This window comes from Lepidochelys kempii, chromosome 11 (genome assembly GCF_965140265.1).
Source record: "Lepidochelys kempii isolate rLepKem1 chromosome 11, rLepKem1.hap2, whole genome shotgun sequence".
Lineage (NCBI taxonomy): Eukaryota > Metazoa > Chordata > Testudines > Cheloniidae > Lepidochelys > Lepidochelys kempii.
The window spans coordinates 4,078,538-4,105,421 of record NC_133266.1 but is presented as its reverse complement, the minus strand read 5'-3'; the positions used below and the strand labels follow the sequence as shown (position 1 = coordinate 4,105,421).

At 43.6% G+C, this 26,884-nt stretch overlaps 1 protein-coding gene across 2 annotated transcripts in view; it reads left to right on the top strand.

Moving 5' to 3' along the window:
* IGFBP2 (insulin like growth factor binding protein 2) overlaps positions 1-26,884 on the top strand; it is a 110,202-nt gene that overhangs the window by 16,069 nt on the left and 67,249 nt on the right. The gene's annotated exons all lie outside the window — the stretch shown is intronic.

The following is a 26,884-nucleotide window of genomic DNA, read 5'->3' as shown; positions in this document are numbered from 1 at the left end:
GTACCTTTCCCGGCCATCCCACGTTGATGTTGGTGAAACGTCCCTTGTGATCCACCAGAGCTTGCAGCACTATCGAAAAGTACCCCTTGCGGTTTATGTACTCGGCGGGTTGGTGCTCCGGTGCCAAGATAGGGATACGGGTTCCGTCTATAGCCCCACCACAGTTAGGGAATCCCATTGCAGCAAAGCCATCCACTATGACCTGCACATTTCCCAGGGTCACTACCCTTGATATCAGCAGATCTTTGATTGCGTGGGCTACTTGCATCACAGTAGCACCAACAGTAGATTTGCCCACTCCAAATTGATTCCCAACTGACCGGTAGCTGTCTCGCGTTGCAAGCTTCCACAGGGCTATCGCCACTCGCTTCTCAACTGTGAGGGCTGCTCTCATCTTGGTATTCATGCGCCTCAGGGCAGGGGAAAGCAAGTCACAAAATTCCATGAAAGTGCCCTTACGCATGCAAAAGTTTCGCAGCCACTGGGAATCGTCCCAGACCCGCAACACTATGCGGTCCCACCAGTCTGTGCTTGTTTCCCGAGCCCAGAATCGGCGTTCCACAGCATGAACCTGCCCCATTAGCACCATGATGCATGCATTGGCAGGGCCCATGCTTTCAGAGAAATCTGTGTCCATATCCTGATCACTCACGTGACCACGCTGACGTCGCCTCCTCGCCTGGTATCGCTTTACCAGGTTCTGGTGCTGCATATACTGCTGGATAATGCGTGTGGTGTTTAATGTGCTCCTAATTGCCAAAGTGAGCTGAGCGGCCTCCATGCTTGCCTTGGTATGGCATCCGCACAGAAAAAAGGCGCGGAATGATTGTCTGCCATTGCTCTGATGGAGGGAGGGGCGACTGACGACACGGCTTACAGGGTTGGCTTCAGAGAGCTAAAATCAACAAAGGGGATGGCTTTACATCAAGGAGTATTTCAGGCAGGACTTCACGGAGGGTTCCAATAAGAAATGGTGCACCTAAGTTATTGTTCTTATTGGAACAAGGAGGTTAGCCTGGCCTCTGATTGATACATGGCTAGATTTACCTCGCTGCACCTTCTCTGTGAGTGACTGCAGTGTGACCTAGAGGAATGAGTCCCCTAGACAGGGGAGGAGGCAAATGAGTACAAAACAAATCTGGTCTGTTTCTTGTTTTGATCCACTCCATCTATCTTTTACATCTTTGGCTGGCAGCAGACGGTGCAGAAGGACTGCATGCCATCCACATCTCATGCCTGCCTGGCAGAAGATGGTACAATACGACTGCTAGCAATCCTCATCTCTTGCCTGCCTGGCAGAAGATGGTACGGTACGACTGCTAGCAATCTGTATCGCCTGCCTGCTCACCATAAGACGGTTCAATAGGACTGACTGCAGGACTAAAGAGAATGACCTGGTCAAGTCACTCCAAATTTAGTCCCTGCGCCCATGTCTGCCCGGGCACTCCCAGCCGACGTGGCCAGAAGCACCTCGGACACGACGAGGATGACTACCAGTCGTATTGCACCGTCTGCTGCCAAAAGGCAAGGGGTTGCTGCTACTGTGTAGCAATACCATACCACGTCTGCCAGCACCCAGGAGACATAGGGTGACAGTTACCTGAGCGGGCTCCATGCTTGCCGTGGTATGGCGTCTGCACAGGTAACTCAGGAAAAAAGGCACGAAACGATTGTCTGCCCTTGCTTTCATGGAGGGAGGGAGGGAACGGGGGCCTGACGATATGTACCCAGAACCACCCGCGACAATGTTTTAGCCCCATCAAGCATTGGGATCTCAACCCAGAATTCCAATGGGCAGCAGAGACTGTGGGAACTGTGGGATAGCTATCCGCAGTGCAATGCTTTGGAAGTCGACTCTAGCCTCGGTACTGTGGAAGCGCTCCGCCGAGTTAATGCACTTAATGCACTTAGAGCATTTTCTGTGGGGACACACACACTCGAATATATAAAACCGATTTCTAAAAAACCGACTTCTATAAATTAGACCTTATTCCGTAGTGTAGATATACCCACAGATGTAGGGCTAGATTGTGATCTGAGTTATCCGTTGAAACTCTGTAGAAGTCCTTGATTGCACCATGTGATAGGAAAATATTGCTGCACAGTGTGCAGGGAATGCCCTATATCTTTTAAGACCTAAATATAACTCCTGAGGCCAGTGGAGCTACTCTGAATTTACACTAGTGTAACCGACCAAAATTTGACCCTGTAGAGAGTTACTTTAGAGTCTCCCTCCTTTTGAATTGAATTGAAGGTGTCTTTTGAGTCGTACAGAGCTGAATGGCGGTTGTGTGTGAAGTGTGAGAGGCAATGTGTGCTAACTTAGGGAAAATGGAGACTGACAAATTTATCAGACGGATGTCAGTTCTCCCACACATCCACTCCCCCATGGATGTGCCCACACCTCAATCCTTTCAGTTAGCTTTCCGCTCTTCCTCTCCACCTGGTGCCTTTTACCTTAGACCTGGCACTGGACCATTTAAAAACAAACAAGTGAAAATTAAAAAGTATCTCCTAGTAACAAACAAGAAAAGTAGGACAAGTATCAACCGCTTATACTGTGGCCTTTCCTTGCAAAATAGGATGAAGCAACAGCTGAGGTCCCTTCTTTTTGCTAGCTGCTCCTATTCCCTGTCAATTCTCTCCCAGCTACTCCCTAGCGTATTTTTTCATTCTTTGCTAAGTTATCTGTCTAACTTAGATTAGAATTTCCTTGGAGAAGGGATAGTATGTTCTTTCTTCTCTGACCAGTGTCATGGACTTTGATGGGGCGTGCATGCATACACACACACATATATATATATATATAAAGGAGTTGTCGGTCTCTCTTGAAACTGTTCGACTGCATGAATGGTCCCAGGCTTCCTCCAACCTAAATTTTAGCAGGTTAGGCACGTTCAGCCAAGACAATGTTATACTTGTCTGAATATCCCTTTCCGCTTTTAATGAGATGTTCTGTGTCATCTCACTTGCAGGGAATAACCTGTCACCAAACTAGCCATTCATATGCCACTTTAGAGATGCTTTGTTTCTTTGGAGGTGCAATGAAAGCAGACAAGTGGAAATAAAAATAACAATACTGATACTGTACTGCAATATACTGAATAGCGTGAAATAATCACTATTTCCTTCTACTGGATGGAAACGGAACTACTTGTTTTTTTGTCATATGCTCTATACTGCTAATGGTGGTTCCCCTTTTGCTCAAGTGTTATAGACCTCTTGCTTTGTAGAAGAAGGATCTTACATCTCTCCCTGTTATCGCTGTTTTGTTCCAAGGGACGCATAGTGACAACTATTGTTTCCTAGTTGGCCATGGTTTTGTTTCAGTATTTGCCCCTTAGATAGCATGTTCCATCTTCTAAGTGCCATATAAATGTTACCCAACTAACTAAATGGGGAAATGACTTCTCTAAATGCGGAGATGACTTCTCCCCACCTCGCTTTCTGGGATGGCATTAGTCCACCTTGTTGCCATAATGCTTTCATTGCAGTTTTAATTGGGTAGTTATTAATCCACCATTGTCCAAGATCACACATGCTGTGGGGCAAGGATAGAGTAGCAAATGATGCTTAAAACAATTGACTAGCATTGTAGTTAAACACTTTTATTGACCTGAATGAACAATGCACTGAGGTGTGTGGTCGTTTTTTTAGGAATTTACGTGAATTTAGGAGTACCTTTAATTCATTATACAGGGGCCTTCTCTGCAGTCTGTTGTCCTTAGAAAACCTGGCTAGATTCCTTTTGCAGCTGGTTGTGTTAAGAAATACAGTTATGTTTTCTTTGCGTTTATTTTTAGACTTAAAAATTGCGAGGGAAAGGAGGGTTACTTTGTTCAGTAGCCACTGTTGCAGGTGTCCACGTGGCTTTGTTGGTAGTACTCGCCTCTTTTGGGTCGAAAGGTCTTGGCTTCTAGTCCATACCAGGACAGGGTCATACCAGTGCTCACAGCGAAGGATGGAGGTAGATGCTGTAATGTTGGCTCGTTAGGCTAAACCATTAAGCTAAAACGGTCCAAGTGGAAGTTAAAGTGCTGGTCATCTCAGAAAAGTGACCGTGTGAAATATTAGCGAGACAAGGTAGGTGTGGCAGTATCTTTTGCCTTCTGTTGGGGGGTGTGTGTGTGTGAGAGAGAGAGAGAGAGAGACAAGATTTTGAGCTTACACAGAGCTCTTCTTCGGGTCCAATAAAAGATATTACCTCACCCACCTTGTCTCTCTAATATCCTGGGACCAACATGCTTACAAATACCCTGCATAGATCATGGGTAAAACATCACTTTCTTACTTAACAGACCTGCTGCCTGTGTGTATTCAGAATCATTTTTGTGATTTTAGTAACTAAAATAAAGCGTTTACAGCATTTTACTCCTTTAGCCCTGCAGAGTCTGCACAGCGAAGAGGGAGTAAGATGGATTTTATTCCTTCCGGTGCACTATCAAGAGAATATGTCACATTCCAGTTCAAGGGCCAGTCGTTACACATGTTCAGATGTATTGGTGGCAAGGAATTGTACAGATGTCGTCATCATCATGATGTTCCCATTACGCCTGTGGCGTTTAGGGCAGTGACGAAGCTCCTCCACTCCTGTCTGTTTCTGGCAAGTCTTTCAGTGGTTCCCCAGCTGTGCCCCAGGTTTTTCAGCTCGGCTTCCACAGCTCTTTACCATGTTGTTTTCGGGTGGCCTCGTTTTCGCTTGCCTTCAGGTGTCCATCTTATTGCTACTCTGGTCATGGACTGAGTTTCCATCCGAAGCACATGGCCAATCCATCTCCCACGTCTCCTGGCAATGATGGTGTCTCTGAGAGCATAAATGGAAGACAATCTGATTGCACAGGCGTTGGGGAAGGCACAGTTTGGTCTGAAGAACCTTTAATGCCAGAGATGTTTTGTGAGAAAGAAAAAAAAACCTCTGCTTGGCTCTGGCTTAGTTGGTAGGACTAAGTCAGTGAAGAACATCTTTTTTTTCTTTTAACTGAGCACATTTAATCTGGAATCAATGAGAGAACCTGGATAAACATGGCGCTTCATGATGACATTTTCTGAAGAGTCATGATGGTGTCTCAGTGACACATTTGAAAAGATGTAAGGCTTTGTTAATTGATGTTGAGCAAGTAATGGCACCTCTGACAGTCTGCATGGTCACTGCACATACACTTTCTATTTGGAGTCTGTTCTTGCACCACTGAAATCCGTGGGAAATTTGCTATTGACCAGAGCCAGATTAATGATCAGTACTGGCAGTTTTTCCAGGTGATAAAGCTTTAGCTACTTTGATAGAATCATAGACTTTAAGGTCAGAAGGGACCATTATGATCGTCTAGTCTGACCTCCTGCACAATGCAAGCCACAGAATCTCACCCACCCACCTCCTGTAACAAACCCCTAACCTATGTCTGAGCTACTGAAGTCCTCAAATCGTGCTTTAAAGACTTGGAGGTGCAGAGAATCCTCCAGCAAGTGACCCGTGCCCCATGCTGCAGAGGAAGGTGAAAAACCACCAGGGCCTCTGCCAGTCTGCCCTGGAGGAAAATTCCTTCCCGGCCCCAAATATGGGGATCAGCTGAACCCTGAGCACATAGGCAAGACTCACCAGCCAGACACCCGGGAAAGAATTCTCTGTAGTAACTCAGATCCCATCCCATCTAACATCCCATCACAGGCCATTGGGCATATCTACCACTAATAGTTGAAGATCAATTCATTGCCAGAATTAGGCTATTCCATCATATCATTCCTTCCATAAACTTATCAAGCTTAGTCTTGAAGCCAGATATGTCTTTTGCCCCCACTGCTTCCCTTAGAAGGCTATTCCACAACTTCACTCCTCTAATGGTTAGAAACCTTCATCTAATTTCAAGTCTAAACTTCCTGATGGCCAGTTTATATCCATTTGTTCTTGTGTCCACATTGGTACTGAGCTTAAATAATTCCTCTCCCTCTCCGGTATTTATCCCTCTGATATATGTATAGAGCGCAATCATATCTCCCCTCAGCCTTCGTTTGATTAGACTAAACAGGCCAAGCTTTTTGAGTGTCCTTTCATAAGACAGGTTTTTCCATTCCTCGGATCATCCTAGTCGCCCTTCTCTGTACCTGTTCCAATTTGAATTCATCCTTCTTAAACATGGGAGATCAGAACTGCACACAGTATTCCAGGTGAGGTCTCACCAATGCCTTGTATAATGGTACTAACACCTCCTTATCTCTACTGGAAATACCTCTCCTGATGCATCCCAAGACCGCATTAGCTTTTTTCACAGCCATATCACATTGGCGGCTCATGGTTATCCTGTGATCAGCCAATACACCGAGGTCCTTCTCCTCCTCTGTTACTTCCAAGCGATGTGTCCCCAATTTATAACAAAAATTCTTGTTATTAATCCCTAAATGCATGACCTTGCACTTTTCACTATTAAATTTCATCCTATTACTATTACTCCAGTTTACAAGGTCATCCAGATCTTCCTGTATGATATCCCGGTCCTTCTCTAAATTGGCAATACCTCCCAGCTTCGTGTCATCTGCAGGCTTTATTAGCACATTCTCGCTTTTTGTGCCAAGGTCAGTAATAAAAAGATTAAATAAGATTGGTCCCAAAACCGATCCCCGAAGAACTCCACTAGTAACCTGTTTCCAGCCTGACAGTTCACCTTTCAGTGTGACCCGTTGTAGTCTCCCCTTTAACCAGTTCCTTATCCACCTTTCAGTTTTCATATTGATCCCCATCTTTTCCAATTTAGCTAATAATTCCCCATGTGGAACTGTATCAAATGCCTTACTGAAATCGAGGTAAATTAGATCCACTGCATTTCCTTTGTCTAAAAAATCTGTTACCTTCTCAAAGAAGGAGATCAGGTTGCTTTGATACGATCTACCTTTTGTAAAACCATGTTGTATTTTGTCCCAATTACCATTGACCTCGATGTCCTTAACTACTTTCTCCTTCACATTTTTTTCCAAGTCCTTGCATACTACAGATGTCAAACTAACAGGCCTGTAGTTACCCGGATCACTTTTTTCCCCTTTTTTAAAAATAGGAACTGTGTTAGCAATTCTCCAGTCATACGGTAAAACCCCTGAGTTTACAGATTCATTAAATTTTTTTGCTAATGGTCTTGCAATTTCATGTGCCAGCTCCTTTCATATTCTTGGATGTAGATTATCTGGGCCCCCTGATTTAGTCCCATTAAGATGTTCAAGTTTGGCTTCTACCTCGGATGTGGTAATATCTACCTCCATATCTTCCTTCCCATTTGTCGTCCTACCATTATCCCTAAGCTCCTCGTTAGCCTCATTCAAGATTGAGGCAAAGTATTTGTTTAGATATTGGGCCATGCCTAGGTTATCCTTAACCTCCACTCCATCCTCAGTGTTTAGCGGTCCCACTTCTTCTTTCTTTGTTTTCTTATTTATATGGCTCTAGAACCTTTTACTATTGGTTTTAATTCCCTTTGCAAGGTCCATCTCTACATGGCTTTTGGCCTTTCTCACTTTATCCCTACATGTTCTGACCTCAATAAGGTAGCTTTCCTTGCTAATCCCTCCCATCTTCTTATGAATTAAGAATTCTTATGAACTGCTTAATTTTTTTATGGTGAACATCCTTGCTGCTGCCCTAGTGCTGCCTGAAACATTGAACAAATTACACAGAAAAATCCAAATGGTATTAAAAATACTGATTGGTATCTAAATTGTTTGTAAAAGGAAATCCAGGGCACACAGACACATTAAACCAGAAGCTTTCCCTACTACTATCCTTGGATGTTAGTCATGTTTTCAAATAAGACCTAAATCAAAAGTCCTGACCAGAAGTTGCTCTCAAAGATTCCATGGCATGTCCCACAGAGGTTTTAGATCTCAGTGACCTGCGCATATCCCAGGTCAAGCAATCCTGTCCTGCCTTCCTAAATTCCTCCTGCAGTTTCAGGTTGATATGTCATTCAGTTCCTTAGCTGTTGTGCAGTGTTGCTGTGTACTGTTAAAACATCTGCCACTTTCCAACCCAGAGATGGAGCATTTCAGTAACCCCTTGCCTATCTTCCAGGGTTGTTATGTGATACTTCATTAATGTTTGTAAAGTACTTTGAAATCCTCAGAAGAAAGGCTAGTAAGTGCTTAGTATATTAGTCTTAGTAAATTAAATGCAATAAAAACCGGAGCATTAGACTTTAGCCATTTGCAAAATCAGCAAAGAGATCCAGACTAACACGGCTACCCCTCTGATACTAGCCATTTGAAGTAATAGCATTAGATTGAATAGATAGCTATGGGCTACTAAAGCAATAATTTTGCTATTGTATTACATTGTAGGTCTGTGCACATCTACCCTGTAAGCTGTTGCTCAGCATTATGAACAGATGCTCTTTGCATATTTAGTTTGATTAGATTTCAATCTCTTTTTAGAAATGGCAAAACTTTCTTTTACGTAGTGGAATTGTAGCCATGTCAGTCTCAGGATATTCGAGAGACAAGATGGGTGAGGTAATATCCAGTAAAAGAGATTCTCTCACCTGCCTTGTGTGTCTAACACTTTCTTCTGGAATTTGCATGATATTAAGGGGTATTATGCAAAATGCAGCTTGCTTGACCCATCCATTTATGTGTTTGCTATGCTATTATTACTTCGGATACTTGTGTTTGGACAGGAGTTTTCTCCATTTGAGCCCAGCTTCCCTTTCTTCCTAATCCAGCAATGACGTTAAAACCCGTGTTTGTGATATGTCTGTCTGCTTTGCAAATGAAGGTGATGCACCAAGGTCAGTATTGTGGGCCTGCGTCAAGGAGGGGCGGAGCATTTGTAGCTCCTGTTGAATTTAATGAATGTGGTGTGTTCTCAGCCTCTTTCAGAACTACGTTCCAGGACCTCACTGTGAGATCTAGAAGAGAGACCAGCTGAGCTGAGGAAGGGGTGAAATGTAAATCTTCAAACATTAGCAAAATGTGCCCCGAAAAATAATGAAAAATGAAAGTGAAATGATGGGTCTGTTCTAAGATGAATCCATTTGTAAATTTCTCCCAGAGTATGAAAGTCTCTCTTAGTCACTATTAGTTTGATTTCCTTCACCTTCCTCTGTTTTTGTCTGCTCTGTCTCTCTTCAGGATCATAGAATCATAGAATATCAGGGTTGGAAGGGACCCCAGAAGGTCATCTAGTCCAACCCCCTGCTCGAAGCAGGACCAATTCCCAGTTAAATCATCCCAGCCAGGGCTTTGTCAAGCCTGACCTTAAAAACCTCTAAGGAAGGAGATTCTACCACCTCCCTAGGTAAAGCATTCCAGTGTTTCACCACCCTCTTAGTGAAAAAGTTTTTCCTAATATCCAATCTAAACCTCCCCCACTGCAACTTGAGACCATTACTCCTCGTTCTGTCATCTGCTACCATTGTGAACAGTCTAGAGCCATCCTCTTTGGAACCCCCTTTCAGGTAGTTGAAAGCAGCTATCAAATCCCCCCTCATTCTTCTCTTCTGCAGGCTAAACAATCCCAGCTCCCTCAGCCTCTCCTCATAAGTCATGTGTTCCAGACCCCTAATCATTTTTGTTGCCCTTCGCTGGACTCTCTCCAATTTATCCACATCCTTCTTGTAGTGTGGGGCCCAAAACTGGACACAGTACTCCAGATGAGGCCTCACCAATGTTGAATAGAGGGGAACGATCACGTCCCTCGATCTGCTCGCTTTGCCCCTACTTATACATCCCAAAATGCCATTGGCCTTCTTGGCAACAAGGGCACACTGCTGACTCATATCCAGCTTCTCGTCCACTGTCACCCCTAGGTCCTTTTCCACAGAACTGCTGCCTAGCCATTCGGTCCCTAGTCTGTAGCTGTGCATTGGGTTCTTCCGTCCTAAGTGCAGGACCCTGCACTTATCCTTATTGAACCTCATCAGATTTCTTTTGGCCCAATCCTCCAATTTGTCTAGGTCCTTCTGTATCCTATCCCTCCCCTCCAGCGTATCTACCACTCCTCCCAGTTTAGTATCATCCGCAAATTTGCTGAGAGTGCAATCCACACCATCCTCCAGATCATTTATGAAGATATTGAACAAAACCGGCCCCAGGACCGACCCTTGGGGCACTCCACTTGATACCGGCTGCCAACTAGACATGGAGCCATTGATCACTACCCGTTGAGCCCGACAATCTAGCCAGCTTTCTACCCACCTTATAGTGCATTCATCCAGCCCATACTTCCTTAACTTGCTGACAAGAATGTTGTTTAGATGTTTAGAAGAATATATCACTTGGCCTCAGCTTTATCATTCCAGGGAATCTCCTTGGAAATACTTTACAAGGACTTTAGAACAACGAAAGAGACTGCCGTCCAGAGAATACATCACTTTACGTGGAGCTCAGTGCATGCTGAGACAGGATTTAGGGAATTTAGCCCATGTTGTCTGAATGCCCCCGCAGTGCAGATGTCATCAATAAAAGACATAATTATGTATCTCACTACTGGGTCTTGGGGCTTCAATTCAGGGAGATCCCACTAGCTGGAGACATAACACCAGACAGAAGACTGTTCCTATAAGATTTCCAGTCCAGTTTTCCTGACCGCAGGATGAGCTCCCAAAAAGATTTGTGCATAACCAAACCCCCTAATGCTTCTGAGGTGGCCCCATAGTAACTTAGCATACTAACTACCTTGACATTGGTCTCCTCTGGAAAGTCTGACCTTCTGCATGTGCAGCAGCCTAACTCTTTGTGTATGAGACCATCTCTGCTCTTTCACCCCCACAACATGTGACTTTGTTCTAAGACTCCCAAACAAAACTGTCTGCACCTGCGGTGCTCTCCTATCTTCCTGTTTGTGCTTTGGGTGCAGCAGGCGTGGCAAGAGAAGGGCAAATCTGATTAGCTGGGCTGTATCTGGAGGAAAATAGCACAAGTCCAGTCTGTTGTTCCCCTGTGTTATCAACTTGGATAGTTTTGAATTCTCAGCTCCAAGGTGTGTTTGTGTTTAACTATGGAATTCTTTCCCGTGAAACTAGCCTTTTCTAGCAGAGCTGAAATGTTCCAGCTGACCTCAAAAACAGCTCAGCGTTAAAATGCAAGGGAGCTCCTATAAATGTTTAACCAAGACTGTATTTTTTATACCTTCACTTCTCTCTCTATCTCTCTCTAGAATATCAGCTGTGTGTAACCCTTTTGTATTTTAATTATACACCTTCCTTGCTTCCTCTCAGCAAAATTATCCTTGTGTAGGACTGATACCAAGCGAAGTGACCCCATTGTTCCTTAGGTAGTGTTTGTGACCTAGTGGTCCTTTCACTACTATCTAAATTATACCATAACAGATGTGCAACACCAAACAGCTGGAATAAGCTATTGTAACTGTCTCGTTGAAATAGGCTCCTATTCTGAACTTAAAAACTCTTTAGATAAGAGATTCAGAGGTTGACCTCATTTGGAACCGGAAGTACACAATCAGGCAGCAGCAGAAACAAAAAAAAACCCAAACAAACCCCAAAACTGTACAGTACAGTGTTAAATGTAACCTAATAAAAAAAAGGGAAAGCAGTATTTTTCTTCTGCATAGTAAAGTTTCAAAGCTGTATTAAGTCAATGTTCAGTATTAAACTTTTGACAGACCAACCATAACGTTTCGTTCAGAGTTAAACATTTCAGAGTTATGGACAATCTATTGCCGAGGTGTTTGTAACTCCGAGGTTCTACTGTATGTCCTGATCTAATGCACATTGAACTTACTGTATTCTGTATTCTTTGCTGGTTTTTATATCCCTTTATCTCTGTCCTTTTACCCTTCACTTGGTTTTGTCTATGGTGTTTGTTTTCTTCTTTACAATTTGGTATGTTCTTTCTTTCTTTCTTTCTTTCTTTCTTTCTTTCTTTCTTTCTTTCTTTCTTTCTTTCTTTCTTTCTTTCTTTCTTTCTTTCTTTCTTTCTTTCTTTCTTTCTTTCTTTCTGTCTATGCAGAATTACTTTGTATGTTTTCTGTAAATCTCTGACATGCCTCACTCAGAGAGGACCTGCTCAACCTGTTGTTTTGCCTTCTGAGAAAGCAGGACTTCATGGCTACCCTGAGGGGGGAAGGGTCAGGTTCAGTGTGCTCTGTGTGTGCACATTTGTTAATGGTGAAGGTGGCCTGCGTGTTCTGACACCTGGATTCAGCATAAAGTAGCCCAGGTGAGGAATCCGTGGACATCCAGATCAGCCAGTATATACAAGTCAATAAGCTCTTTGATATTTAATGAAAATAATTCTGGCATACTTTGCCCTTTTTTGGTGACCTTTCATGAGGCCCCTTTGCTTTAATCATGCCACCCGTCCATTGACTTTAATGGAATTACAAAAGTGAGTACAGCGAGCAGCATTTGATTCTTGATTGTCTGACTATGCGGATTTAAGGCTTGATCCCACTCCCATAAAAAGCTTTGCCATTGACATCAGTGAAAGCAGGACTAGACCCTTGCATCTCTCTCTGATGAGAAGAAACCTGCAGTATTTTTTTAAGTGAGGAGTCCTACCTTCCTTTCCCTGTGCTTTCAAAGTGGCTGTGTGTCCCAGGATAAGTCTTTGCACCAGATAATATGGGAGTCCTGTTTTTAATTACACTCTTAAAGGATATTTTCCATTTCTGATTCCTATGCTCTGTGTAATTTGCTCCTGTTAGTGATCATAGGCCCTATGCTGCACACACTGAGTGTTGGCCCTCTGCACAGGGGGGTGAATTTCATTGAGCTGAGTGGGAGCAGAAGCCGGCCCCTTGATAATTTTATTATAGAAACTTAGCTGCTCTTTGTACAAGAGAAATGTCACCTCATTACCCTTATCACCAGACTCTGCACTTGTTTAAGTTGATCTCTTCTTGTTCTAAAATTTCAATGCGCTGTAGCTTCTAACTTTCCCTACTTCTTGTCTGCTTGAGGCGTGACCCTGCACACCAAAAAACTTGCACTCACTTGAAAAAGAATCAGAAGGATGGAGAGTATAGGTGTGGATAAGAGGAGTGTAGAACTCTTGTGTTGAGACCTTGGTTAAATGGCAGGTCTCCGTCTCTTTCCATCTAGTAAAACCAGTTCTAACTCCAGCTCCGCACATGTACTGAGAGATTTTCACACGGGGTGGTTATCATGCAAATGCGCACTTGTTTTTAAAGACGTGTCCAAAGTGTTTTAACTGTTCACAGCTTTTAGCGCTCACTTGAGAGCCTTTGAGGAGAACTGCTTTGCCTCACTACAGCTACATGTATCTTTTAGTGACGCTCAGCTCCCTTCCTTTATGAATGAGCAAGACAAAGAATTTCAGGCGGCTGCAGAGAGAGCAAATACAGTTGAGGCAGGAGATGCAAAATGTTATAGGCCACATGCATGTGCATGTTTCCAAACTGTGATGGCAAAGTGGGGAAGAAGGAGACAGAACAGGTGTGGGGGCGTGTTTCTCCTAAAACCAGCTGATTTCCGGACACTTGCAGGGGGCGGGATTATTTGTGTGGAAGCTTGGTGCTTCTGTGTAGCTCACTGGGATGCCTGGCCCCCATGGTGGCATGGCTCCCTGCTGTCAAACAGGTGTTTCTAGAACCTCCACTCAGACCGTGAGGGCAGAAGGTTTACAGACATGTAAGGAAGTTACTAGTGATCTGACCAACAGGAATCAAGTGGAGAATGCGAAACCGAGCAGCAGCTCCATAGCCTCCAGCTGTTTCATAGTAGCCTCTCAGTTCTTTCCACATGGAGAAGAGTCTTTGCTGGTGGGCAGAAGGGCTTTCCCCCTCCTGCTGTGGGTTTGTCCAGGCTTGCCACAGTTTGCTCCCCTCCAAATTTGGCAGTAGTACAGGGTGGTAGCCTTTGAGCCCATGTCTTAATTTATGGATACCAGAGACTACTAAGCAAAGCCCTGCCTCATAATTTTGCACGAGTTTGTCTGAACTTTTTCCATGATTTAGATATGTAGGAGTTTGCACCCCTCAGAGATTGGGTTCAAACTCCCAAATTAATTCAGCACATTTAAGTTTCCCACAGATTTCCATGCAGTCCACACAGAAGCATGAATTTGGTGGATTTGCATCAAAACCGCATGGATCAGTTCAAGTTCTGAAACTTCTCCATGAATCGTCTGTTTGTTCTGAAACCCAGCAGGTTTGATGGGTAATGAATTTTGAAGGAAAAGTTTCCAAAGCTGGGAAGTCAGCTGATTGCAAATGCACTTTGTATAGAGGGAAGAAGGAGAAGATGCTTTATCTTTAGGTTTGGAAGGATTGGATTTTTATTGCTGTATGTCGGTAAACGTCAATTTCAATATGCACGCACCAACAGATGAAAAATATTTCCATGAATAATAAACAAAATTTACAGATGGGCAAAGTCAGAAAATGCTGTCCCCCCACCCCCCAGTTTCTTACAACTGAAAATGTAAATGGATAAAAATGAAAAAAATGCTTAAAACCCATAATTTCATGCAACAGTGACTATTTAAATCGATAAAAATCAAAACAATGTTTACAAATAAATTATACAGCTGAAATTATAAAAATCATATTCTGCCAAGACTGTTTATCTTATACCTTCCTGTTAGTGTCTTTTTCTGCTACATTCTCCCCCATTTTCTATCTCGTCAGCATGTAAATTACAGTTGTTTTGCATCTCAAAGAATTCAAGTTGGTGAAATTAGGCTAATGTACTCCTCGTGCTGGTTTTCTGACTTACCACTTATGCCACCACTGAGTCTGGCTCATACACTTCCACGGGGCTGGCACCCACTTACACTGGCTCAGGATTTGGCCCTTTGTGTTCAAGCTATTTGCAGTATCTTGTGAGTTTTTACTTCCTTGCTGTGAGTCTGTTTTGTTTCGCTAATGTGAGCCTTTTTCTGGTGGCGAGAGATTTAGGGTTGAGGGGGAGGTGAGAACACTCCTTGTGCTTAGAGAAAAATGATGAATGACTCTCTTGTGCTCTGAACAAAACCAGGATATAGTTTGCTGTTTCTCACCCCCTCCCCTTTTTTTTAAAGAGGCCTCCCCACCTCCATATAAGCACTGGCTCCGCAACATCTGGAGGGAAGTGAAGGGGCTTGTTCCCGAGAGAACCCTCCCTTGCCACTTACACAGATCGTCTTTATTGAGGGCTATCAGGACTGCAAAGATACCCCACCCCCGCCACCCTGAGGTGCTTTTCTACCCCAGGAAATTGACCGGCTTAGCTGTAGCAGAATAGACTATTCCACTCCGTCTGTGGCGGATTAACTTCCTGGTGTAGACTCTCTATTCTGGATTTAAAGCCACCTTTATTCCAGAGTAATTATGCCAGTTTTGAAGTAATTATCCCAGAATAAGAGCATGCACGTGAGGAAGTGGACAGGAATAGCTTCACACATGGATGCTCTTATTCCGGAATAATTACGTCAAAAGTGACCATTTTATCCAGAGTAATTATATCTTTAATAAGAGCATCCACACAGGGAGCTACTCTGGCGGATTTCCTTGTGTAGATAAACCCTAACAGCAGTTTAATCAATTCATAGATTCCAAGGCCAGAATGAACCATTGTGATCATGTACCTGATTTCTTGTATAACACAGGCCATAGGACTGCTCCAAAATATTTCCTAGAGCAAAACATTTAGTGTAACATCCAATTGTCAGTGATGGAGAATCCACCACAACCCTTGGTAAATTGTTCAAATGATTAATTACTGTCTGTTTAAAAATTCAGTCCTTGTTTCCAGTCTGAACTTGTCTAGCCATGGGATCATGTTATACCTTTCACTGCTAGATTGAAGACCCCATTTTGATTTGGGGTGAGTGCTCCACTTCAGGTGCGCCTGTGCCTTTGATCGGGAATTTTTGGTAGCCATGCCCGTTCAGCCTGCGCAGGGGCTATGCACGGTTGTGCTGGCAAACTTCCGTCATTTTTTTTTCTCAACCTCCGTGAGCCCAAGCTGGAGTCTGTTGTGTGCCCGTTCTCTAACATTTAGCTCTTTCTCAGATAGTTATAGGTACTTACCTTATAGTGCTATAGTCATTGGAACAGTTATTCCCTTTGTTTTTCATTTCTTTCTTAAAAAAACCAAAACCATTTTATTTGTAGAGAGATAGGGGTTAAAATTTCATTCTTTTGCTTGGGAATGCCGGGTTCCCTAGGATTCAAAAGGTGCCTCTCCTGTCCATGAGACTGTTCTCATGTTGAAGACCTCACCTTTGGTGACTCAATGCCTTTGGTGACTCAATGGGTACATCTCTCCACACTTTAAAGGACTCGAGCCACACTGTGATTCCTAGGGATTTATGCTCGTGTAAATATGAGGAGATTTAGTAGGTTTCATACTGCACAAAGAGTATGCCCAGCCCCATATTTAGCATTTTGTAGACCCAAAACACCAAGATACTCAAAAAACCCCCCCCAAAAACCAAAAACCTCCTTCAGCTATGTTTTCTCAGCCGTCCGTGTCCTCCAAGTGAGTTTTGATAACTTGGTCAAGAGTCTCAACCATCCAACCAACAAGGTCTTACAGCTGCAACATCTTACCTCTTCCCCCTCCTTTCTGCTGCTGCCTCTCCCGTTTTCAGGATGCATGAGAGCATATAACATTGGACAAAAGGGTTTTGGAAGCCATAACATCTGGTTATGCTGTTCATTTCAAATCTAGCCCTCCTACCCATGCCCCCTCCCTGTTCCTCTTCAGGAACCCCTTTCTCAGTCAGTTGCTGGAGCAAGAGGGTGACCTCTTTTCCACATTTAGCAGCAACAGAACCGGTTCTGTGCAACAGAGGAGAAGGGGATTCTATTCAAAATACTTCCTGATTCCCAAAAAAGAATGGAGGTGGAGACTTCAGGTCTCTCAACAAATATGTAAAGCAATAAAAATTCACGATGGTGACCCTTGCAGCAATAATTCCTTCATTCGAAGTAAGAGATCGGCTTGCGACTCTTGACCTACAAGACGCATATTTTCATGTCACTATTCGCTCTTCACACAAGAGGTTTCTTCGTTTTCTGATAAACAATGAGCACTACCAATACAAGATGCTCCCTTTTGGCCTATCTTTAGCACTGAGGGTATTTTCAAGGTCTCTGGCAGTAGTTTTCTCTCACCTGTGTTGTTTGTTTTCCCATAGCTAGACGATTGGTTGATCGGGGCAGGAAGTGTGGACATCAGTAAAGATCACATGTTCCCTGTTTCACAGCCAGGGCCATCAAATCAACCTCAGAAAGTTCATTTTGACTCCACTACAGTGTCTAGATTTCATAGGAATTTTCCTGGATATAGTGACAGGCAGAGCATACCCACCGCTGAGCAGATTTCTCACACTACGGAATCTCTTCTCAAAAATTCAGTACAATCCTCAAGTCACAGTAAGAGACTGTCATCAACTGCTGTGACACATGTCCGCTTGTGTCTGTTATGCAGCATGCCAGATTGTACCTCTGAGGTCTACAGAGATGACTTCGAACAGTTTGCAAATCAAGCAAACCCAGTCTAGGCAGGTAACAGTCTGTTCACCAGTGGGTTCTACAATCACTCAGCTGGTGGAAGGATCCAATCAAAACATGCACAGCTGTTCCATTCTTACAGATTCCCCCTACCATAGTGGTAACATCAAATGCTTCATTTTTGGGTTGGGGGGCACGTCTGTGACCTCACAAGGTGCAGGAAAACGATCACTACAAGAGTAGCTTCTCCACATCAATCTTTTGGCATTGTGGACCATCAAAAATGCTTGCCTGCACTTCTTACTGCTACACAAATTGAAGTCCATTAAGATAATGAGACATACATACATATATTATATCAATCATCAGGGAGGCACACATTCCCCATCCGTCTGTGCCTACGCGATAAAACTCTGAATTGGTGCATGGCCAACCACGTAGTTATCTCAGCTTCTTACCTCCCAGGTATTCAGAACACCATGGTGGACGACCGCAGCAGATGTTTCTTTCTAAATTACGAATGGGAATTGAATTCCAGAGTCCTCTACAAGATATTCTTAGCCTGGGAGTGCCCAGTGGTTGATCTGTTTGCGACGACAGCCAACGCAAAATGCATCTGGTATTGCTCCAGCGGGGTGCTCGATTCCCAATCTGTAGGAGATGCATTCCTCGTCTCACGGATGAAGGGACTTCTCTATGTGTAGCCACTGAGACCATTACTGTTAAAGGCTCCAAAAAAGATATCCAGCCAGAGTCATACTGATTGCACCAATGTGGCCAAGACACATCTAGTGTCCCTATATGATCAGACTCACTCTTGCCCTTTGTGGAGGTTTTGTCCTCATCTACTGACCCAGGATGCTGGTCGAACACTTCACCCCAACCTGCAGATTCTGAGGCTCCAAGCCTGGTTCTTCGATGGCTCTCAAAAATAGAGAGATCCTGTTCATCAGAGGTACAATGTGTTTTATTAAATAGTAGAAAAGAATCTATAATAAATACTTACCTCCAGAAATGGAAATGACATCTTTGGTGTAACAGTGGTCCAATTTTGCTGACTTGCTCCTTTTCCCAGGGTATTGGATTACCTATTGGAACTGAAAACATTGGGTCTTACTATGAATTCCATTAGGATTCACTGAGCAGCAATAAGAAAAGGAGGACTTGTGGCACCTTAGAGACTAACAAATTTGTTAGTCTCTAAGGTGCCACAAGTCCTCCTTTTCTTTTTGCAGATACAGACGAACACAGCTGCTACTCTGAAACCGAGCATCAATAGCAGCTTTTCACACACCCATAGGGGGTTTTTCACTCTTCGCTCACCCAAGTACAGTAAGATACTTCAGGAGGTTTATCAAATATCTTCCTACAAATCAAAGATCCTACTCTGAGCTAGGACTTGAATCTAGTACTTAATTGCCTTGTGAAACACCCTTTTGAGCCACTAGCTACATGTTTTTTATTAGATGTATTATTGAAGGCAGTCTTCCTGGTAGCAATCACTTCTGCCTGAAGGGTGGGAGAATTGGGGGCCTTAATGGCAGACCTTCCCCCCCATTTATGGTATTCACCAGAGGGCAAGTGTCCCTATAGGCACATCCAAGATTTTTACTTAAGGTGTCCTCAGAATTTCATATTAAACCATCTATCTCCCACCTTTTTCCCCAAAACTGCATCGGACTACTCCAGAAGCCCTATTAAATACCCTACATATCAGGAAGACATCATTCTACTTAGATAGGACCAAACCATGTAGAACATCTCCTAGACTATGTGTATCCATTGCAGACAGAAACAAGGGTTCGGAAATTTCAAAACGGAGGTTCTCAAAATGGATCTCTGGTTGTGTTAAGATTTGTCATGAGAGAACTCATGTTCAATCTCTTTTGAGAGTGACAACACATTTCACAAGAGCACTGTCTATGTCGATAGCCTTAGGATGTACCAGTTGCAGACATCTGTAGAGTGGCAACTTGCTCATCTGTTTATACTTTTTCTAAACATAATGCTTTAGTACCTACGGCAAGATCAGATGCTGCTGTAAGAAATGCAATTCTCTCCTCTCTATTAGACTCTGCTCCAAACCTTCCATCGCCTTAATGGTGTTACTGATAAGGAGTCCCCGGAAGTAGAGCACCCTCATGGACACTGCTCAAAGAAGGAGAGGTTACTCACCTTGTTCTGTAACTGGAGTTCTTCAGATGTGTCCCCCTGTGGGTGCTCCCCTACCTGCTCCCCTTCTCCTCCGCTTCAGAATATCTCTTGTGGGTCTCTGTGGTGGAGAAGGACCTGAGGGTGGTTTGCCCACGCAGCCCCACATAGCCTCAGTGCAGGGCATAGGGACGCTGGGGTGTATGCATGGGACAAATGGGCACTACTGCCAAAATCTCTGATCAAAGGCACATGTGCATCTGATGTGGAACATCCATAGGGAGACACATCTCAACGAACTCCAGTTACTACACAAAGTGAGTAACCTCTCCCTATTAAACATTTGTTCCCCATGTAGGTACTTACAGACTGTAATCAAGTCACCCTATAACCTTCTCTTTATTAAGCTAAATAGACTGAGTTCCTTGAGTCTATCACTATAAGGCAGGTTTTCCAATCCTTTAATCATTCTCGTGGCTTTTCTTTGAGCCCTCTCTAATTTTTCAACTGTCTTGTTGAATTGTGGACACCAGAACTGGACACAGGATTCCAGCAGCGGTTGCACCGGGGCCAGTTACAGAGGTGAAATAACCTCTCTGCTCCTACTCGAGATTCTTCCTGTTTATGCACAGGAGGAGTGTATTCGCCCTTTTGGCCACAGTGTAGCACTGGCAACTCTCATTCAGCTGATTCGTCACCATGATCCCCAGATCTGTTTGAGTCACTTTTCCAGAATAGAGTCTCCCATCGGGTAAGTATGGCCTACATTCTTTTTTTCTAGGTCATAGAATCATAGAATGTCAGGGTTGGAAGCGACCTCAGGAGGTCATCTAGTCCAACCCCCTGCTCAAAGCAGGACCAATCCCCAGTTTTTGCCCCAGATCCGTAAATGGCCCCCTCAAGGATTGGACTTACAGCCCTGGGTTTAGCAGGCCAATGCTCAAACCACTGAGCTATCCCTCCCCAGATGTATAACATTAATGTTTAGCTGTTTTAAAATGTATTTTGTTTTCTTGAGCCCAGTTTATTTACCAAGTAATCCAGATTGCTGTATATCAGTGATCTGTCATCTTCGTTATTTAACACTCCCACAATTTTTGTGTCATCTGTAAACTTTATCAGTGATGATTTTTGTTTTCTTCCAGGTCATTGATAAAAATGTCAAATAGTGAAGGGCCAACAACAGATCTGTGTGGGACCTCACTAGAAACACTCTTACTCAATGATGAGACGTATATGTTAGCCAGTTTTTAAACCATTTAATGTGTGCCATGTTAATTTTATATAGTTCTAGTTTTTTAATTAAAATGTCATGGGGTACCAAGTCAAATGCCTTAGAGAAGAGTGTTATATCAACACTATTACCTTTATCAACCAAACATGTAAAAAAGATCTATTTTCCATAAACTCAGGCTGATTGGCATTAATTATATTACCCCTCTTTATTTCTTTATTAATCAAGTCCTGTATCCGTTGATCTATTGTCTTGCCCAGGGTCCTTGTTAGGCTGACAGGCCTTTAATTACCTGGGTCATAATGTGTACCCTTTTTAAATACTGGCACAACATTCGCTTTCTTTTAGTCTTCTGGAATTTCCTTAGCGTTCCAAGACTTACTCAAAATCAGCATTAACAGTCCAGCGAGTTTCTCCACCAGCACTATTAAAACTTTTGGATGCAAGTTATCTGGACCTACTTGCCGATTTAAAAGTGTCTAACTTTGGTAGCTGCTGTTTAGCATCCTCCTGAGATACTAGTGGAAGGAAAAGAGTGTTATCAGCATCATATGATGCTCCTTCCTTAGAAGTTTTTAAGGTCAGGCTTGACAAAGCCCTGGCTGGGATGATTTAGTTGGGGATTGGCCCTGCTTTGAGCAGGGGGTTGGACGAGATGACCGCCTGAGGTCCCTCCCGACCCTGATAGTCTGTGATTGTATGATCAAATGATGAGACATAGAAATATTTATTGAACACTTCTGCTTTTTCTGTTTTCAGTAATAATTGTGTACCCTCAAAACATGTACATTAAAGCAATGGCACAATCCTACTGTAACTCTTGTCCTCTCTCTCCCCAGTGTTTGTTACCATCTCCCATCAAGTCGTGTCTCAATTTAGGTTGTAAACTCTCTGTGGCCAGGATGCTGACCGCATTTTGCTCTGTTATGCACGTGTATCTCCAGAGTAATTTTATTGGCTTTACACTGGCAAAATGGAGAGCAGAGTTTGGCCTTTGAGCTTTTGTCTGTAAAGTGCTATGCCTGTTTATGGCACCGTAGAGAGAATTTCTAATAGTAAAATTTCACGTTAGTTAGGTATGGAGGACCCTTCCTTCCTTCCTTCCTTCCTTCCTAGCATTCTTCTGACAGTTTTAACTGGTTACAGTATTCTCCTTCACTTTCTGTCCTGTAATTTTGTGTAGTTTTACTGTATGTTACTTACCAGCTGTCACCTTTCAAACCAGAGGCATGTGAAATGATTCTTAGATCAGGGTTGTAAAGCTCGTTGGGATCATTGAGTATGAAAGGCACCATTGAAATGTAAGTTCTTATTATTAGGAATAGTCCAGGCATTGTGTACTCTTTGGGGGAAGGGATATAATAGGTGCCATTTTTATTATGTTCAGGGTTCATGCTTTTCATCAAGTCATAAAATTTTACTCACAGTCCCTAATGACCTGCTGGAATCTTGAATTTCCAGGGCTTTTGTTTGTTTTAACAAGCCCAGAGGGTTTTGTATGTGTATAAAAATATATTGTCATTCACCTATAAGGAGATGGGGAGAGAGAGTTTCCTTTGTGAAAAAGGGATACAGTTTACATGGCTAACTCAGTCGTTTGCACTAACTACACTTCTTAGCACCTTGTGAGGGATTGCTGAGTGAGATCTCATCTAATTAGGTGACTGTTATTTTTTCATCATGTAGCTCTGCTTTCAATATTTCCATGCAGACTTTCTCTAGAAGGCTTGTCGGGGTGTGTGTATTAATAGGTAGGGGAAGGAGGGCATATTGAGGGTAGGCAGCATCTGCCTAATTGCTGAAGAGTTACAGAACCTTTGCTATCTTGGGGAAAGATGGCAAACAGAATTATAGTAAAAAGAAAAGGAGGACTTGTGGCACCTTAGAGACTAACCAATTTATTTGAGCATGAGCTTTCGTGAGCTACAGCTTACTTCATCGGAAGTGAGCTGTAGCTCACGAAAGCTCATGCTCAAATAAATTGGTTAGTCTCTAAGGTGCCACAAGTCCTCCTTTTCTTTTTGCGAATACAGACTAACACGGCTGTTACTCTGAAACCTAGAATTATAGTAGATTGTTCCTCACCAAAGCAACATCTTTTGGCTTTTCTAACTGGTTAATGATGGGGTCTTATAAAATCCTAGAAATTCAGACCTCTCGCCTGGTGTGTGTATTACACAAAAGCTCACTGGGTTCAAGGGCAATAGCAGTATTGCCTTTGGGTTTATAACAGTTCCTGGGATTGTGCAGTATTTAGAGGAGGACACGATTGCACAATCTCAAGTTATTTTGTCTTTAACCCAGAAGACAATGTTTTATTGCTATTTTTCTTGAACCTGGTCAATATTTATTCAGTTAGCTCTTTGGATTTTTCTCAGAGCTGGCTGTGCACTTGAAAAATATTGTGGAAAGCAAGGAAAACACGCACCCGTCACCTCTCAGGGATTGTTCTCTGATCGTGGACTACTGACCTGTTGGGTCAGTTTGGGAGCAATCGTCTCAGTTGGTTTTGGTAAAGTAACAACTTTTGAGCCAATGATAATGGTTCAAACAGTCCAAAGAGTCTGTGGATGTGAGAGAAACCCAACCCCCATGTCTTTGAGGCCTGAACAGGCTAGCCATGTGTTAACTAGTTGTAGGTAATGATTTGCATGTTGAATGACTGGTAACTATTTTTTCTTTTGTTTGTGCAAACTTGGGAAAGAGACATGAATACACAGGAGGGACAAATGACCCCTTCCTATACCAATGATGCCCATTGTAGTCTGGTGAAGGGTGAGAGGCCTCTTTAGGGAGGGCAGTGTTGTTTCATACCATATCCTCTCTTGGGTGTTATACTGGGGAAAATAATTCACTTTCCAAAGGGAAATCTGTGGCTGGCCACTGAGGGGGTGTGCTGAATTAGCAGCCATTGCTGCCCACAAATCAGACTTTAATGGGTGGGTGTGATGTTGCAGAATCCCAATACTTCTCCCCTAGTTGACTTTTCTCTGTGGGAGACCTTATATCTCGATTCCTGCTGCCAAAAGCTAGCATAAACCAGGGTGATTTGAGCCAAATAGGCTTAATTTATAAAGTGGATTTCCTTAATCAGAAATCCAAGGATCATTGTTTGGTGAAAGTTTGTACAGTGAGAGGCGGATTAAGGTCTCCTGGGGCCCTGGGCCAGAGCAAGTGGGGGGCCTGGTGCTGGACCCAGGGCCCTGCCCCCATCCTACCCCTTTTGCCCATGGCCAGCCCACGACCCCACCCTGTTCCACCCCTTCCCCTGCGACCCCACTCCTGTTCCCCCGGTGGCCCCATTCAGCCTACAGCCCCACCCTGTTCTGCCCCTTCCCCCCACGGCCCTGCCCCTCGCTCAATCCTTTCGTCTTCTGCCGCTGCATCCTGGAGAAGCTCTATGTACGTGCCGACTGCAGTGGGGAGCAAGAGCTCTTCCAGCCCCGTGGCAGGGAGTGACAGCTCTTCCAGCCCTGGGGCCACGGTGAGGAAAGATTTTTCCGGGTGCCCCAAATTGGCTTGGGGCCCATGTGTTAATCCACCTCTGTGTATAGTGCTATGCAAATGTAAAATGTGTATTAGGATAGTGATACAGAAATAGAAACATAAGCGCTCACCCTCCCTGGTGACAGTTTCTTACAGTAAATTTACTAATCCTTTTCAATTTCCATAGCAACAGATTGTTATGCATCTAAATATCCTGGAGTTTTATTAACTTGGCATTGATGACTTTTGTGAGTTAGTTTTGTTAATGGCCAAATTGCATAATGATTAAGGCTATGAGAAAGTTGTGATTTTTTTTTTTTTTGGTTGAAAAGTTGCAGCCACGGTTGGTTAAAATCGCAGCCACAGTTTGTGAAAGTTGAGGTTCAAGGCATGCAGCCTACCTTCCAAAGCAGGGCAGCAGTGCAGAAGGGATGCCATGTATCCTACTTGACTCCTGAAGGCAAGCATGATGCAGGGGTGGCTTTGTGACCTGGCACGTGGGTTGCAATGCTACTTAAATTTGTGGCAACTATGAAAGGTTGCGGTGGGTGTTAAAAGTTGTGGGTTTTGCAACAAAATTACAGCCCACAATTTTCTTACAGCCTTAATAACAATTAGGCCCTTTGCTTAGCTCCCTGAGAAGGGTAAAAGTAGCTGGGTAAGAGGATATGCTGTGAGGGGCCTGGGTGGCTCCAATAGTGGAAGACTGAATTCGTCCCAGGTTGTATAGTGATCAGATGTTACTACCTGCCTTGTCGTCTTGGGACTGCGAAATGAGCTGTTTTCTCCATTCTAGTTCCTTGCGGAAACGTGTCTGCATCTCTCACACAAATCTAGCATCACAGTTGCTCTCTTTGTAGACAGTCTCAGGAGGGAGGTAAAGGCTAAATGAGCCATGGAGATAGAATTTCCCTGCAACCTCTATGTTGATCCCAGTGGATGCAGAGGTGCACTTCAGGGAACACTGTGAGACTTCAATGGCTTCATAGAGTTTAAGTCAGAAGGGACCATTAGATCATCTAGTCGAACCTCCTGTATATCATTGGCCATTAAGTTTCTCAGTTACCCCTCTATTGAGCCTAAGGGAGCCTGAGAATATGTTAGGACATAAGCAATGCCATACTGAAACAGACCATGGTCAATTTTGCCTAGTATCCTGTCTCCGCGAGTGGCCAGTACCTGAGCTTCAAGGGGAGTGTACAGAACAGGACAGTTATGGAGTTCTCCACCCCAGTCTTCCATTCCTGGCTTCTGGTAATCAGAGGTTTAGGGTCACCCTGAGCAGGGAATTGCATCCCTGACTGTATTGGCTAATAGCTGTTGATGGGCCAGTTATACTTTTGGCCCTCTCAGCATCCCACGGCTATGAATTCCACAGATTAGTTGTGTGAAAAAGTACTTCCTTTTGTTTATATTAAATCTGCTATCTATTGATTTCATAGGATGTCCTCTGGTTTTTGTATTGTGTGAAAAGGTAAATAACACTTCTGTATTCACTTTCTCCACACCAGTCATGATTTTATAGATCTCTATCATATCCCCCCTTCATAGTCTCTTTTCTAAGCTGAAAGAAAAGGAGTACTTGTGGCACCTTAGAGGCTAACCAATTTATTTGAGCATGAGCTTTCGTGAGCTACAGCTCACTTCATCGGATGCATACTGTGGAAACTGCAGAAGACATTATATACACAGAGACCATGAAACTATACCTCCTCCCACCCCACTCTCCTGTTGGTAATAGCTTATCTAAAGTGATCATCAAGTTGGGCCATTTCCAGCACAAATCCAGGTTTTCTCACCCTCTGCCACCCCTCCCCCTCCCCCCCCACAAACTCACTCTCCTGCTGGTAATAGCCCATCCAAAGTGACCACTCTCTTTAAAATGTGTATGATAATCAAGGTGGGCCATTTCCAGCACAAATCCAGGTTTTCTCACCCCCCCACCCCCCTCCAAAAACCACACACACAAACTCACTCTCCTGCTGGTAATAGCTTATCCAAAGTGACCACTCTCCTCACAATGTGTATGAAAATCAAGGTGGGCCATTTCCAGCACAAATCCAGGTTTTCTCACCCCCCGCACCCCCCCCTTTTTTTTTTTTTTTCAAAAAAACACACACACAAAAACTCACTCTCCTGCTGGTAATAGCTTATCCAAAGTGACCACTCTCTGTACAATGTGCATGATAATCAAGGTGGGCCATTTCCAGCACAAATACAGGTTTTCTCACCCCCCGCACCCCCCCCCTTTTTTTTTTTTTCAAAAAAACACACACACAAAAACTCACTCTCCTGCTGGCAATAGCTCATCCAAACTGACCACTCCCCTTACAATGTGCATGATAGCCCCTCTCTTTATCCGTCCTTTATCTTTCCTGTGTGGAAGCCGTTCCGTGTGCCCGTCTCCAGACTTTTTCCAGTTCCACGCCATTGAGATGGAGTGACCAGAACTGGACACAGTATTCAAGGTGTGGACGCACTGTGGATTACATAATGGCATTATGATATTTTCTGTCTTATTTTCTCTCCTTTCCCTACTAGTTCCTAACATACTTCAAGGTTTCACCCCCTACTGCATTTGTTGTGTGGATAAATGGAGTACTTTGGTCCTTTAGTTC